This window comes from Urocitellus parryii, chromosome 4, assembly GCF_045843805.1.
Source record: "Urocitellus parryii isolate mUroPar1 chromosome 4, mUroPar1.hap1, whole genome shotgun sequence".
Lineage (NCBI taxonomy): Eukaryota > Metazoa > Chordata > Mammalia > Rodentia > Sciuridae > Urocitellus > Urocitellus parryii.
In genome coordinates, this window is record NC_135534.1 from 211275274 (window position 1) to 211288104 (window position 12831).

Genomic DNA, 12831 nt, shown 5'->3' on the forward strand with positions numbered 1-12831 from the left:
GTGTTTGTTCCTCAGCACCACAATAAATAGATAAAAATAAAAAAAATTACTCGTATTTTTACTTTTTTAATATTAATGCTAGAATTTTTTTTGGGGGGGGGTACTGGGGATTGAACTCAGGCAAATCAACCACTGAGCCACATCCTCAGCCCTATTTTGTGTTTCATTTAGAGACAGGGTCTCACTGAGTTTCTTAGCTCTTTGCTTTTGCTGAGGCTGGCTTTGAACTCATGATCCTCCTGTCTCAACCTCCTGAGCTGCTGGGATTACAGGCACCACCATGCCTGGCTGATGTTTAATATTTTATTAGTGAAGTTGAGCAATGCAGCTGGACGAGAGACTTACTGGAGGCAAAAGAGTTAAAAAATGAGTAATACTTGCAGTGAACTGGAAAACCTGAGATTGAGTGCTAAAATGCAGACAATGAAATCATTCAAAGTACTGATACATGAAAATCAGTAGCCTTAGCCCAGTGTGATGCAGGCCTATAATCCCAGTGATTTGGGAGCCTGAGGCAGGAGGATTGCAAATTTGAGGCCAACCTCAGCAATTTAGCAAGGCCTTAAACAACTTAGTGAGACCCTGTCTCAAAATTCTACAAAAAAGGATGGGGATGTAGCTCGGTGATAAATCATCCCTAGGTTTATTCCTCAGCACCCCCCCCCCAAAAAAAAAAAAAAAGAAAAATCAGTAGCTTTCCTGGATACAAAATAGTAACCTCATTTACATAGCAAAAGAAAAAAATATAATATTTTGAAACAGGTTTAGTAAGGTACGCAAAGCTTTGTATGGAATGCTGTAACATTCTTGCTCTTGAAACAAAGATTTTAACCTGGAAAGACTCTTCTTTTTGGGTGTCATAAAGATACTTGTTTGCCTAAGTTAGTATAAAAACTATCTTTTTCTCTGTAAAAATGCCATTAAGGAATCATTCTTAGTTCTCTTTTTTCCTCATATTTCACATTCATTTAGTCTAACTAAAAACCCCCTATGTTCTACTCTCAGAACCTGCCGCATTTCTCTGATCGCTGCCCCCTACAATGGCTTCACTGCTGGGTCCAAGCCACCACTGTGTCTTGCTCAGATTATAGTTACCCCCGAACTGGTCTTGCTAGTTTTTCTGCTACCATGCTACACCTACCTGTTAAGGCTTAAGTGTGTTCTCCCAAAGTTTATGCATTGGAACCTTGATTCCTAAATTCAACAGGGAGGCTGCCTTGGTGGGGACATGTTTGGGTTGTGGGGTGGAGCTTCAGGAGTAGATTAATGCCTTTTCCTGCTTGCCCTTCCGTTTTCTGCCATGAGTTGAAGCAGCACAAGGCCCTCACCTGAAGCTATGCAGGTTCTGGTAGCATGCTCTTGGACTTTCCAGTCTCTAGAACCATGAGCCATAATAAACCTGTGTTCTTTTTCTCTTTTTTAATTTTTTTAAAGTTGTAGTTGGACACAATACCTTTGTTTTATTTATTTTTATTTGTATGTGGTGCTGAGGATTGAACCCAGTGTCTCAGACATTCTAGGTAAGTGCTCTACCACTGAGCCCCAACCCAGCCCCAACCTGTGTTCTTTCTAATCGTCAGTCTTGGTCTTCCATTATAACTACAGAAACAGACTCAGGGCACCACTCTGACCATCCTCTCCTTGAAAAGCCAGGCTGGTCCTGGTTATGCTGTTCTTCTATAGGTTTATTGAAAAATGTTACCATTGGGTGAAGCTGGATGTTAGTAGGTTGAATGGTGTCCTCTCAGATTTAAGTTCACCTGGAACCCCAGAATGTGACCTTCTGGGGACAAAGAATCTTTAATTAAGGAGCTTGAGATGAAGTTGTAAGGAGAGGACCCATACACAAGACAGTGGAGGCAGAGATTGTAGCAAGGTATTTATGAACTAAAGAAGGCCAGAGATTACCACAGCCCTTCGCAGCTGGAAGAGGCAAGGTAGTATTCTTCCCTAGGTGCTTCAGAGGGAACATGGCCCTGCCAAAGCTTGGTTTCAGACCCTGGCCTCCAGAATGGTGAAAAGACAAAGATAATTGATGCCTAGCTTACAGTATTTTGTTAAGGCAAACCTAGGAGACTCACACACTGAACAAAGTGTGTACAGGACTTCTGATTCCTTATAACTGCACATCAGTTCACAGTGGCCTCAGTAAGAGGGAAGTAATCTAAGGATTGTTGCTCTGTCTCCACAGTGGTTATATCTCTCGCATTTTCACCTGCAATTTATGTGTTTTTTTCACATTCTTGCTGGTGCTTGTCAATGTTCAACTTTTTGTTTTTGCCATCCTATTGGTTGTGAAGTGTTGTCTCATTGTGGTTTTCATTTGCATTTCCCGATGACTTGATGTTGAGCCCCATGTACTTATTGGCCCTATGTATATCTTCTTTGGGGAAGTGTCTGTATAGATCCTTTGTTCATTTTAATTTTTATTTATTTACTTTTTGAGGTGCTGGGGACCAAAATCAGGACCTTGAGCATGCTGGGCACTTTGCTTATTTTTAAATTGGGTTGTCTTTGTTATTGAGTTGCCCAAAACCCAGTTACACTATTTAAAAAATATTGCTGCCTCTTTTTTTTTTTTTTTTTTTTTTAAATTTTAAGGACTTCAGCAATTTATTATTTTGGGTTAAGAGCTACCTTGGTCTGGATTACTATTTAGGGCCCTCTCTCAGGAGATGTTTGGATCTGGAGCTGGTGGGATATGTGGGAGAAGCCTGAGTATGAGGAGGCCACTGTCAAGATTGCTTTCTGCAGTGCCTCCTGAAGCTCCTCCTGGGGACAGGCCTCTTAAGCTTGGACAGGAGCCCATGGGCATGTTCATTGTGCCTCTGGTGTGGGCTCTTGGCTGGGGAGATAAGTCACTTTGAAGGTGAGTTTCTGTGGCAGTGCTGGAGGTTATTTTATGTTCCCCTAGACTTGTCTCCAAAGCACTCTAGGGTTTTTTTGTTGGTGCTTTTTAAACAAAGGTAACGGTCAGAGACTCTAAAAGGAGTGATTGTTTTGTTTGGTGAGCTTTGTTAGTAGTTTCTGTGGAGAGACCCTTCTCCATTTTTAGGGTGAAAACATCTAAGCAGATGGTTTCTTTTGAGAAAACTCCAGTTGTTCAAACGGTTATCCTAGGAGGCCTGAGATTCTGGGCTGGCCACATGTGGCTCTGGAGTCCTTGCTGCTTGGTGCCTGGTGCAGCCCCCATCTCAGGGAATGGCTGCAATTCTGGTGAGCATGCCCAGTGTGATGGAGCTTCAGAGGGAGCTGCAGTTAAGCTGCTGTGATTTCTCTGCAGTTAAGCTGCTGTGATTTCTCTGCAGTTGGCCACAGTAAACATCTGCTCCAAGAAAGGAGGGAGGAAGTTGGTAGAGATGCCTTCAGGGAGCATGGCATCACACCTGGCCTCTTTTGTTTGTTTCTCCCTTTACACAGGTCCTCCCAGGCTGGGGCAGGGCTGGTAGAGCAGGGGTGCTTGCTGTGTTTTTTTTGGGGGTCACCTTCTTGTCTCTTCCCTGACAGAATTACTATTTTAATGTTTAGCCACTTGATGTGCATTTTCTTGGGAGTAAGTTGGGAGGTTTTGAAAGATAATGAGGCCGGTTCCATATTTGCTTTGTGGCATGAAGAAGTTCATAACTTCATCACTTATGCTAGGACAAACTAATGAATTTCCTCTTGTTTAACATTTATAGAGAGTACTTGGACCTTTTTGCTGACTGACAATGTCATCTTGTTTCCTCTTACTCCTTCCTCTCTGTGGCAGCCCCAGTGGTGGTAGGGGTGAGACTGGGAGGGATGACAATGCAGGATGTGTGAGAGCCAGGTATCCTGGGCTCTGGGGACCAGTGGCTCCCTTCTGGGCAAGCTGCCAAGAGGGGATATCTACCTATCTGGGTATGGAAATGACACTGACCACTTACAAGAGACTTGGGGACAGTGTCCTTGAGCCCATTCAGTTCATGTATTCAGGTTGTGAATGATCTCATCTGGCTTTTTTTTTTTAAATTATTAGTTGTTCAAAACAATACAAAGCTCTTGACATATCATATTTCATACATTTGATTCAAGTGGATTATGAACTCCCATTTTTACCTTGTATTCATCTGGCTTGTTGATGGGCAGACTCCATTTTCCTTACAGTGTGAGAGAAAGGGGGATGTGGTGAGAGGCAGAAACCCAAGGTAGCAGAGCGTCCACTTGGGTTTTCTAAGCAATTCCACAGAAAAACAAAACAGTGTGCGGACAAGTGCTAGGTTCATCTTGCAGAAAGACTCAGTGGGGCTGTGGTTCTGCTTGTTTGTTTGTTTATTTATTTATTTATTTATTTATTCATTTATCTATTGTGAATGATGGATTAGACAGATGGGTTTGTAGTGTGCCTGTTCTAGAATGTATTCTTGGAACAAAAGGGTGGGGGAGGGCAGGCCACTTTCCCAGATCTGAGGGGACTCAGCTCAATGCGCAGCACACAGTGTAATGGGGAAATGAGAACAATAGGGACTGCTCCTTTGTCCCTGCCCTCAAAATGGAACTGGGTGGAGGCCACTGGTGAGCCCAGGCAATACTGTCGCTCGGCAGTGGTGATGTTTTGGGATGCTGTGCGCTGGAAAATGGCGCTGTGGTGGTTCTGAGAGGAATTGTTCAATCAGGTGTGCAAACATGCCAATGCCAGAACTTATTTCGTACCTGTGACATAAATTTTAATGGTGGTTAATATCAGCAGCTCAACCCTTAAGGGATTTGTGTTATATTTTCTGAGTCAAGAATATTGTATTTTGGAGGAGCTAGGTCCTTTGACCCTGCTGAAGTCATACTCTGTGCACCTGGCTGGTTCTGGCCCTCCTCTTCTTGTGCTTCACAGGGGTCCCTTTGGGAACTGAGCATGAAGGGCACTACTGGCAGGTGCAGGACTGCAGCCCCAGGTGCAGGTAGAGGCTTGGCACATGGGGAAGCAGGTCAGGCAGGGTGTAGCTCTGCTAGATATTTGCTTTCCATTTTAGGGTAATTTTATTTTTTGGTACCAGGAATTGAACCCAGGGGCGCTTAACCACTGAGTCACATCCCTAGTCCTTTTTATATTTTATTTAGAGATAGTCTTGCTAAGTTGCTTAGGGCCTTGCTAAATTGCTGACTGGCTTTGGTCTCCTGATCCCCCTGCTTCTGCTTCCTGAACTGCTGGAATTACAGGTGTGTGCCACCACACCCAGCTTAGATAATTTTAGAGATGGAGGGGTGATAGAAAATTTTAGTGTTTCAGATTTTTATCTTTTGTTTAAAGCATTATGGAATCTTCTGTGGATTATGGCATTATGGGAAAAATACAGCATAATCAAGGATAAGAAGTTTCAAGTGAACTAAAAGTTTTGGTGTTTTTTTTTTTGAAATTAAAAATATTTGCAGTCAAAGCATTGTATCTTAAGATACAAGGTGTATGGCTCAGTAGTGGTCTGGGCTTTTCAGTATCTGAAATCTGGTGGGAATTTGTCTTATTTAAAGTGTGTGCAGGTTGATTATTTATTAATAAATAAATATATTCATTTTTATGTGGTGCTGAGGATTGAACCCAGTACCTCACATGTGCAAGGCAGGCGCTCTACCACTGAGCTATATCCCCAGCCCTTGATTAGTTTTATGGAATCCAGAAAAGAGCTTGTCCAAAATAGTCCCACATTCTGGGCAGATCACCTTTTAGAATTACCTCAGTAGCCCATAGGACCTCTTAGAGGGCTGCACCATTTCACAGACTTATTTCTTTTTCTTAAGAAAAGTGGGAGAGTGTTGCAAAGGAGAGCTCCAACTGTTTTATAAGCTGTTTGCAGAGTGTATTTTTTTTCCCTGCCTTAGAGAAGAGGCAGGTCCAGTGGGGATATGGGTAGGTAAAGGAAAACCAGAGGCAGAATAGGAGTGCTGTTGACTTTGATTGCTGGGTGGTCACACCTAGGAGATTGGAGTGGAAAGTCCCCTTTCTTTCTTCCTTGACCTTTCATGCAGTTGCAGTAGTGTCATCTGTAGTCTTCTATGACTGGCGGCTTTTCTGAGCCTGAGCTTACTGTTTCAGGGTTCAAGTTTCGTGCATGCTGTAGTTTGTTGCACTTTCTCCTTCCTTTTATGGCTGACTAACACTGCTTGGTTTGGATAGACTGCATTACTGTCCATTTATCAAGTCACGGACACTCGGTTGATCCCTTTTTTTTTTTCCTGTTATAAATAACGCTGCTATACAAACATTTGTACACACTTATGTCTTCTTTTTCTTCGTCGTCTTCTTCTTTTTTTTTTTGGTACTGGGGATTGAACCCAAGGACACTTAACCACTGAGCCACATCCCCAGCTCTTTTTATTTTGAGACAGGGTTTCACTAAGTTGTCTAGACTGGCTTCAAGCTTGCGATCCTTCTGCTTCAGCCTCCCAAATGCTGAGATTAGAGGCATGGGCTGCTGCACCCTGCTCTTGGTGTAGTACTCCTTAAGGCACGAAAGGTTTTAGTTTTGATAGAAGTTGAATTTGTTGTTGTTGTCTTATATAAAAGTCCTCAGCTCCTGCCGTGGCTTCTCATCTGGTCCTTTGTCCCTCACATTCTTCCCCTGCCCTGCATCTTCACCTTTTTTGCTTTCTTTGGAGCATTGCCATCAGCATACTAAGGTGCTGGCCTCTTTTCTACCCCTAGCCCTGTAACTCTTTCTATTCTTTCTATTAATTCTACCCATTTCTTTGCACCAAACTCAGAGGTTTGTATGTATTGTGTGTCCACCCTTTCCCATTCAGCCTTAAGTTATAAGTCCTGGAGCCAGCCCTAATACCAGTACAACCTCCTGGTTAAGGATGTCCCTGCCAAGCCATTGGAAGGCTCTTCTGGGCAGATTCAGCCCCCCTCTCCTGGTGTTTTCCCTCCCTGTTTTCCCGTGACCCCATTATGTTCTCACTTGGACCTGGTCCTTGCTGACCTTTCTGCCCAGTGTTGGTGAATATAATAGCTCAGCCTTCCTCTGCCTCATTTCTGTGTTCACCTATGTGCTCATGTCCCCTTCCCTCCACAGGGGTCTTTGGCAACCACTAAACTTCATGGTCTTCCTGCCTGTCTCCCTACACCTTGTGGCCTTTCCCCAGGAGAACCCTTTGCTTCCCTTCCAGTTGTTTCTGCCTTGATCTCATCCCACTGTCCCATCCAAGCCTGCCTCTCCTGATGGCCTGCCTGATCACCTGCCCTTGGAGGCTGGTTTGCAGAACAGCAGTCCCCCCAAATTGGTAAGTCCTCTGGTTACTCTTGACACCTGTCCTCCTTTCCCTGTACTTACCTCCATGGCTTGAGAAGGGTCTAGGCCCTGCTTTGCTTCCTCTAAAGGGAGAATGTTTTTGGGGTGTGGCAGGGCTTTCCCAGTTTCCTGTTTCCTAGCGTTTTTAGTATTGGTAGTGCTGGGCTATAGTGGACATTGTAGCCTGTGCTGGCAGCTCCTTTCCTGCTGACCTGACCTCTTTTGGCCTGGGCTGTCCACTGGGTTTTTCCTGTCTACTGCAGGTTTAATACTGTGCATGTCATTGAGGATAACATGGTGATCCTGGCCAGTGTGCTGTGTGGGAATTGTGGGTCAGTGAGGGCCTCTGGTCTATAGTTATTAAGTGTTCTTCTGTATGTTTTTTAGTTAGCACCATTACACTTTATAAATGGGCTCAGGATTTAAAAATTTCTTATTATGTTTAGGGAAGGAGCAGAAAAAAATTGTACTAAAAGTTATTTATTTCTGACTTGTGGGATTGTTGGTGATTCTGTTATATTGTTTGAAACATAATGAATTTTTTTAATAGTAGTTCTACAGAACGAAAAATTAATCGAAAATATCATTTATTTGTAATTTAATTCATATGGTTATTGCTCATTGTTTTAAACAATACATAGTAACAACCAAAGAGGGAGAGATGACCCTGAACTTAAATAATTCCCCTCCAAAACAAAGCTACCCCAAAGAGCTACATACATCATACGAATTAGGACACTAGCCCTGTAGCACTACCAGGCCAGGCCTTACCCCTCCCACATGTGGCTGTGCAGACTGTGGGGCCCCTTTGTGTCCCAATAGCAGTGGGTTCTACCCATCCTCCTCTGTAGAGCTCCACCAACACCCACTGCAGCAGCTAGAGCCACCTGCATACCAGCGCAGACCCCTGTCTGCCATGAATGCAGAGCATTCTTCATAGTCCTGTGTGAGCCTGCCATAGATCCAGTGCAGGAGCTGTGAGGCAGGACATTTGTAAAACAGTACCACTCTGACCTGTTTGTTTGCAGTGCTGGCAAGTGCTTACCACCGATCTATGTCCTTAGTCCTCTTACCTGTTTTTTGTTTTGAAGAATAGTTACTTTTCATAAAAATATTTTAACATGTAAAGAGGCTTTTTTTGTTATTTTTTAGAGGAAATGATAGCTGTTTAAAAATGTTCTTTTTTTTCCCCTCTTGTCGGGGGTGCAGGGGTGCCAGGGATTGCTGGAGCTGGCTTTGAACTGTCTTTGATCCTCCTGCCTCAGCCTCCTGAACCGCTGGGATTACAGGTGTGCGTCACCGTTTCCAGCTGTTCTCAGTTTTAAAGTGGCAGAACTAACATGGTGCCATTCTGAGACAGTGAATGTCAGATCCAGAACTGTGTAAGCAGAACTTTTGGGTGCTCAGTACTGTGAAGTGTATGATGACCCTGAGCCTGGAAAGTTTGAGAACTGCTGCTTTGTCATGAATGGAAGCACTGGTAGCACGGTAACAAACTAAATAAGCAAGATGCCTGCTGCCTATAGAGCTAATGTTCTGATCAGGAGTAAATTTTTGTGTTACAAGCTTTCAAATACCCAGCTCCTTTGGTTTTACAAACTTTATCATGCTCATTTTTTTTTTTTTTTAAATCAGCATGAGATTTTGAATGACATTCAGCCAGAAGTGTATATTTCCCATGTTGTCTCAATCCTTACACAGAGCAGCATCGTGGAAAGTAGTTTTGAAAACCATCCAGTACCAGTGGGAATAAGACCTTTTCTGATTGCAAGTTAGCTTCCATCTCTGTGATTTTCTGTGTGTAGTCTGCACTTACTCTTTTAGCCACGTGGTGGTGCCCTTGGTTCAGCAAGTCAAAGTTTCTTTGACTTGAGATTTCCTAGGAAAGAAGGGACTGGCTGCAGTTTTTAAAAAATTTTTAAATTTTATGTATTCTAATTAATTATATATGACAGCAGAATGCAATTCAATTCATATTACACAAATAGAGCATAGTTTTTTATGGCTCTGGTTGAACACAAAGTAGAGTCACACATTTGTGTTTTCATACATGAACTTAGGGTAATGATGTCCATCTCATTCCACCATCTTTCCTACCCTTATACCCCCCTTTCTCTTCCCTCCTTTGCCCTATCTAAAGTCCATCTATTCCTCCCTGTCCTTGCCCCCCCCCCCCCCAATCTCCATTATGAATCAGCATCCTTAAATCAGAGAAGACATTTGGCATTTGTTTTTTGGGACTGGCTAACTTCACTTAGCATTATATTCTCCAACTCCATCTATTTATCTGCAGATGCCATGATTTTATTCTCTTTTAATGCTGAGTAGTATTCCATTGTGTATATATATACCACATTTTCTGTATCTATTCATCTACTGAAGGGTATCTAGGTTGGATCTACAATTTAGCTGTTGTGAATTGTGCTGCTATAAACATTGATGTTCTGTTTTTAAGTCCTTTGAGTGTAAACCAAGGAGTGGGATAGCTGGGTCAAATGGTGGTTCCATTCCCAGTTTTCCAAGGAATCTCCATACTGCTTTCTAGATTGGCTGTACCAGTTTGCAGTCTGACCAGCAATGTAAGAGTGTGCACTTTCCCTTACATTCTTGCCAACACTTATTGTTGTTTGTATTCTTTTTTTTTTTTAAAGAGAGAGTGAGAGAAGAGAGAGAGAGAGAGAGAGAGAGAGAGAGAGAGAGAGAGAGAATGAGAATTTTTAATATTTATTTTTTAGTTCTCGGCAGACACAACATCTTTGTTGGTATATGGTGCTGAAGATCGAACCCGGGCCGCACGCATGCCAGGCGAGCGCGCTACTGCTTGAGCCACATCCCCAGCCCTGTTGTTTGTATTCTTAATAGCTGCTATTCTGACTGGAGTGGCTTGAAATCTTAGTTTTGATTTGCATTTTTCTAATTGCTAGAGATGTGGCTGCAATTTTATGAGCACCACCTTTTAAAATTTTTTATTATTTCCCCCTGCCAGTGTAAGTTAACAGTGGTCAGCAAAGAGCCCTATCTTCCTTCTAGGTCACACGATGATGAATAGTGATACCCTAGAATGTATGGGAACTCTTTTTCCCCCACAGATGTTTGTTGGGCACTTGTAATTTGTTTGTTAATGTGGCCAAGTTTTCCCGGGGCTTATAGTCCACCACCCCTCTACTGCTGGTGGGATTGAGGTGAAGTTATACCTCTGACCTGAGAAAAAGAATATGGTTGTCTTTCTTCTTGGCATAACATTTCTGACCAGAACTCTTTCTCCCCATGTTGTTTAAAAGAGGCAGTGGTGACCTGGAAGGGGAAGGATGTTCAGGGACATACTAACTGTGGGATCTGCTACAGCTAGCATGGAGCTCTGTCCTGGACTGTATTGGACCTTGGTCTGTGTCCCTCCTGTGGGCTGGTGCTCATGCTGTGGGGCCTCTTAACAGAATAAACCAGGTTGCTGCTTGGCCAGGAGCTGAGGGCTGGTGAGTTCAGAACAGCCTCAGCAACTTAGATCCTGTCTCAAAATAAAAATAAAAGGACTGGGGATGTACCTCAGTAGTAAAGTGCCTCGGGGTTTCATTCCTTGTATCAAAAACAAAACAAACCAACTTTTTCCTCATATCAAAAAAATATTAGGGGGGTCAGGGGTTGTGATTCAGTGGTAGAGCACTTGCCTAGCATGTGTGAGTCACTGGGTTTGGTCCCTGGCACCATATGAAAAATAAACAAATAAAATAAAGGTATTGTGTTCATCTGTAACTAAATATAAATAAACAAATAAATATCTGTATATGTATATATATATTTATTAGGGCTCTTTCTCTCATGGTAATAATTGTGTGAAAGTGTATATTGATTGGGAAAATAGAAAACAACAGTTATGAATCTAGTGACATTAAGACCTATGTGGTGATATTATTTTCCTTGTCTGACTTTGGTGCCAGGAGGTGTCAGTGCCAGGAGGACCTGTGAACTTGTGGGTCCCTTCTAGAGACATCCTGGCCAGTCCTGGAGACTGAGGCAGGTGGTGACCAACTAACCCTGAACTTCCTTTATGATCTTAAAAACAATTGGAAGAGACAGGAGATGGGCAGCCAGCATTTCTAGAACACCAGGCTTTGAGTACAGAGAGCTTGGAGGACCAGTAGAGAGCAGCAACAGAAGCAGCAGCAGCAAGGTGTGTTGTCCATTTGGGGTGATGGTGGGGGTCAGGTGCCATAGGTAGTTCCCAGGCATCCTGAATACCAGTTTCTTCATAGAACATTGTTTTAAGAAACAAATTCTAGAGCCAAAAGAAATTAAGCCATATCACAATCTTTACTGGAATCTATCAAAGAACATTAAAATGATATCAGGTAGAGCCCACAGTAGAAAATCTCAGTATTCTCTTTCCCTGGCTTTCCTGCACTGTACAGTCTAACTCAGAATCTCACAGTGGGTAGAAACTCCCACATGCTCCTGACTCTGAGCTTCAAGGCTTTTTCATTGCCTTTGCTGTTCTGTCCAGTTTCAAAAGCAAACTGAGGTTGTCTGTGGCCCTACTGTGCATATTGGCCAGTGTCTCTAGAAAAGAGCCAGTGAGGTGTGTGTAGACACAGGAGAGAAGTGGCTCATGGGATTATGGAGGCCAATTCAACTTGCATGGCAGGGTACCTGTTGGGGGAGACTGGCAGTATGGCTCAGTCCAAGTCCCACTGTCCTAGACCAGGGGAGCTGATGGTGTAATTCTCAGTCTGAGGTCAGAGGCTTGGGAGACTTGGGGGCTGTTATGCAAGTCTTGAAGTCAAAAGGGCAAGATTCTGCAGCTCTGGTGCCCACAGCAAGGGAGGAAGGTGATCCAGCTCCAGGAGAGAGCATAAAGTCCCTTTTTTTCTTTTTCTTTTGTCCTCTTTTTGGAATAGCTGGGATAACAGGTGTGCAACACCATGCCCCGTGACTACACCATGCCCCGTGACTAGGTATTCCTTAATCCAGTCAGATGATACTAAACTTAATCATCTGTTTTAGTCAGCTTTTTTGTTGCTGTGATCAGAAGGCAAGACAAGAACCATTAGAGGAGGAAAAGCTTATTTGGGGGCTCATGGTTTCAGTGGTCTTAGTCCAAAGATGGTTGGCTCTGTTCCTTGGGGCTTGACATGAAGCAGAACATCATGGCGAAAGTGTGTGGCAGAGGAAAAGCAGCTGGGGACATGGCACTAGGAAGCAGAGAGAGCTTGCTTAACAAGGACAAAATATGTACACCACAGACAACACCCCATGGTCCACCTCCTCCAGCTACACCCTATCTGCTACAGTTACCACCCAGTTAATCTCTATCAGGGGAGTAATTCACTGATTGGGTTAAGGCTTTTGTAACTAATCAACCTCACCTCCAAACCCTCTTGGATTGTTTCACACGTGAGCTTTTGGTGGACACTTCATCTCTAAACTGTAACAGCATCACACATGTGTCATTTTGTGCAATCATCCTATGATGGCATGGCTCATCCCTTGATGGAGAGACCTGCAGTTTATATTTAATCATCATTTTAAAAAGTATCCTTTCAGTAGTCACAGAATACTGTTGTGCACCAGGTGTTGTGCTAGGTGCTGGAACTGT

At 43.3% G+C, this 12831-nt stretch overlaps 1 protein-coding gene across 8 annotated transcripts in view; it reads left to right on the forward strand.

Moving 5' to 3' along the window:
* Window positions 1–12831, forward strand: part of Ehmt1 (euchromatic histone lysine methyltransferase 1) — a 155433-nt gene that overhangs the window by 21032 nt on the left and 121570 nt on the right. The window contains exon 2 of one of the 8 annotated variants that reach the window (XM_026415210.2): window positions 7026–7233. The exons of the other annotated variants lie outside the window; for them this stretch is intronic. The gene's annotated coding sequence lies outside the window, so the exon portion shown is untranslated. The remainder of the gene's footprint in view (window positions 1–7025; window positions 7234–12831) is intronic. 8 annotated transcript variants of the gene reach the window in all.